Consider the following 3,648-nt stretch of genomic DNA (forward strand, 5'->3'; position numbering starts at 1 on the left):
TTCCACAACCTGATTTCTATTAACCCTTCACAGAAAGTCCAAAACTGTAACAGGATACCACCACATGGATAAGATAAACTCAGCTTCTGCTGTCTGGTCCAAAGGTATTAAGAGAAGAACAGTAAAAGAGGGACAAGAGACAGAAAATAATACACAAAGGTTTATGTTAAGGAGAACAGAGTCCAGCTTTCACGTATTTCTCTTGTTTTGCTTTATTATGGACAGGACCCAGAAGGTCTCTGATCATAGAAGGATCATCTGGAAACAGCTGGTTTGTCCCCCAGCAGGCCTGTGATGGGCTTCACTAGGCCACAGGCAAGATGGAGGATACAGTGGAGGCTCAGTGGATACATGACGCTGGTGGGAGTGAAGGGAGATGAGGAAATGCTGCCAGATTCTGACCAGGCCAAGAGAGGCCAGATCTCATGTGTATGCTGACCCCCTAGTTCAGTCTAAGTGCTGGCAGGCTGATAAGAGCACAGGCAGATGAGGAGCAGTTTATGGTCCAGGACGACCAGATGACACCATGGAGCCAGCCTGCTCCCCCACTGGATAAGGACAAAGCCAGTGCCCACATTTCCTATAGATCAATAAGGGGTAAGACACAAAAGCTTGTGGAAGAATGAGAAAATACATGAATGAAACAAAATGAAAACTAAAGGGACCATTTAAATGAGTACCTGAGACTAAATTGCAAACTGAATTTGGCTACGTGCATTTTTTTTCTTTTCTTGCTATACAGATCGTTTACATGAGCAAGGTGTGAGTAATTTTGTAATGCTCCCATACAGACATGCACAGTTAAATTGACTATAGATGCACTGAACTGGATTTATTTCTATTGTTTAATAGAAGAAAACAGTTATTACATTAATTTGTATCTTTTGGCCTCTTAGAATGACTGTATTATAATAGAAGGCAAGGAATGGAGGTAAAGTATATTTAATTAATCCTATATATTTAAATTGCTTTTGTTTACATAAACTTTAAAGTAGGCATTCAGGGACATTTTCTAAATAGAAATTCTGTAGATCAGAAGTTCTTAAATTTTCACAGTCCACAGTAACTTTAGAGTCTCAATAACTTTAAAAAAGTCAGCAAGGACCCCTTTTCCACTGCAGGGCTGAGACAGGAGCGGCTGTGCTGCTGGCCTCTCCGAGCTACCCAGGGCCATTCTTGTAGCTTCAGCAACACTCGCCCCCGCCGCTGCCGGGACTGAGCAGACGACCCTCGTGGCACCCTCAGCATCTGCAATGACCAGATGACCCAGCTCGTTACTGCTCCCCAGTTCCCGGACGCTGTCTGCCTCGCAGACAAGATCATCACCACGTGAAAGTAACCTAGGATGAGATCACCTGTGCCATCCTACACCATGCTCTTCCGGTCACTCCCATTTTGTCGGTGACATGGTCATCTCCTGAGATGACCATCCTGCCCTCTCTGGCTCCCGGGACAGAATGCTTGGCCGCTGGGATCTCACAGCATGCAGCACCACACACAGATCTGCAGACCACACCAAGGACGTGGGAGTGCGGCCTTCTCTGACAACCAGCAGATTGTCTCTGATTCCCGAGATGAAGCCAACAAGCTATGGGATACTCTGGGTGGATGCAAATACACCGTCCAGGATGAGAGCCACTTGGAGTGGGAGTCTCACATCCACTTCTCACCCGACAGCAGCAATGCCTGGGACAAGCTGGTCAAGGTGTGGAATCTGGAGAACTGCAAGCTGAAGACCAATCACGCCGGCCACACAGGGTGTCTGAAAATGTGACTGTGTCTCCAGATGGACCCTCTGTGTTTCCAGAGGAAAGGATGGTCGGACCATGCTGTGGTGCCTCAACCAAGGCGAGTATCTTTATAGCCTGACGGTGGGAACATCACCTGCGCCCTGTGTTTCAGCCCCAACTGCTACCAGCTCTGTGCTGCCACCGGCCCCAGCATCAAGAAGTGGAACTTGGAAGGCAAAATCACTGCAGATGAATGGAAGCGAGAAGTTATCAGTACCAGCAGCAAGGCAGAGCTGCCCCAGCGCACCCTCTGGCCTGGTCTGCAGACCGACAGGTTTTGCTGGCTACATGGAAAACTGGGTGTGAGTGCGGCAAGTGACCACCGGCACCTGCTAAAATACAGAGATTAAAAAAAAAAAAACAAAAAAAACTGGTTTTCTGGGCCGGCCAAATGGCTTAGTTGGTTAAGAGCTTGCTCAAGAGTGCAAGCTCTGAGCAACTGCGGTTCCAGCCCCGACCTGAGCTGAGCTGCCGCTGAGCTGCCAACAGATGGCAGGATGGCTCAGCTAAAAAACAAACAAAAAAAACAAAACAAAAAAAACCCACTGGTTTTCTGACTTGAAAAAAAAAAAATCACTAGGACCAAAATGAAACAGAACAATAATTAAAAAACAAAAAAAAACCCCAGTTTCCTTTATTAAGTAGTTAGGTTCAACAATTTAATAAATTTTTATACCCTACCAAACTTTTAGTTGATAAAGTAATGCACAAAAATTGAAAGAAAAAGTTTAAAATTTTATCATTCTATAACTACAATTACTAAGGAGGTGTGTATGCCTGCACACTTTCTTGAACCATACTATCAGATTGGATATGGCCAGTCACCCTGTTTTTCTGTTCCATTTTGTTTTTTGCAGTATGTGTTTTTTATCACAGCTACTGGTGAAAGTCCAACTTTGCAAAGATATGATTTTAATTTTTAAAAAATTTAGTGCAATGTAATGTAGAAATTATGAAGTACCTCAAGCTAGTATTTCATGCGATGTCTGACAGTTATTGGGCATCACTGTGTTTTCCTTCAAAAGCTAATACATACCACGTGGCCCTAGGAGTGGCTGTGGGGCCCAAGGTCACCTGGGTGCACAGTGTGAGAACCGCAGGTATAGAAGCTATGTTCTTTTATCCCAGTGATGTAAATCGGCAAGAGTAGTGTGATTAATATTATTTATAACATGTTTAGAACAATGTTTGGCACTTAGGGAGTGCCTACTAAGTGTCACTATTACAATTACTATTTCTAAGTAAGATATTACCTGATAGAAATAAGCTTGTTTGATGATCAAGTCCCCATCACTGCTCCTCACTGCTGCTTAGTCAATGATCTAACAGCACTTTGTTCACATATCCAGTGTAGCAGTTCTATGTAATAAAAATGTCTTTACATCTGACTACCTGCCAGGAGCTCAAGACAAAGAACCTTTTATTCATTTGACATCCCAAAGCCTTGTCCTTTGCCTGACATACAAACATGTTTAATAAACATGTATTAAATGAATGATTGATCAAGTGCAGAATCCCCAGTGGTACTGAGCACTGAGTCATAAAGAACATGCTATATTTAATTATCAAAAACCACTTGATGTAGTAGATTTTTTCTTGAAGAGTTTTTGACTTAGAATAGTAGGTCTGATTTATTGAAACTAGTCCATTGAAAGATCATCCCAGNTCTTGGCATGGGCCTGTTTGGATGCATCTTGTTTGGGACTCTCTGCACTTCCTGGGCTTGTATGTCTATTTTCTTTACCATTTTAGGAAAGTTTTCAGTCATTATTTCTTAATATAGGTTCTCAATCCCTTGCTTTCTCTCTGCTATTTCTGGTTATGCTCGATGTCCCAGAGGTAATTTTTTAAAATCTTG

At 43.0% G+C, this 3,648-nt stretch overlaps 1 pseudogene; it reads left to right on the plus strand.

Moving 5' to 3' along the window:
* Nucleotides 1-351: 351 nt before the first annotated feature.
* LOC109377284 (receptor of activated protein C kinase 1 pseudogene) lies at nt 352-2,126 on the plus strand (annotated as a pseudogene).
* The last annotated feature ends 1,522 nt before the right edge of the window (nt 2,127-3,648 follow it).

The sequence above is a fragment of the Hipposideros armiger genome, unplaced genomic scaffold (genome assembly GCF_001890085.2).
Source record: "Hipposideros armiger isolate ML-2016 unplaced genomic scaffold, ASM189008v1 scaffold_1354, whole genome shotgun sequence".
In the NCBI taxonomy this organism is placed as follows: Eukaryota; Metazoa; Chordata; class Mammalia; order Chiroptera; family Hipposideridae; genus Hipposideros; species Hipposideros armiger.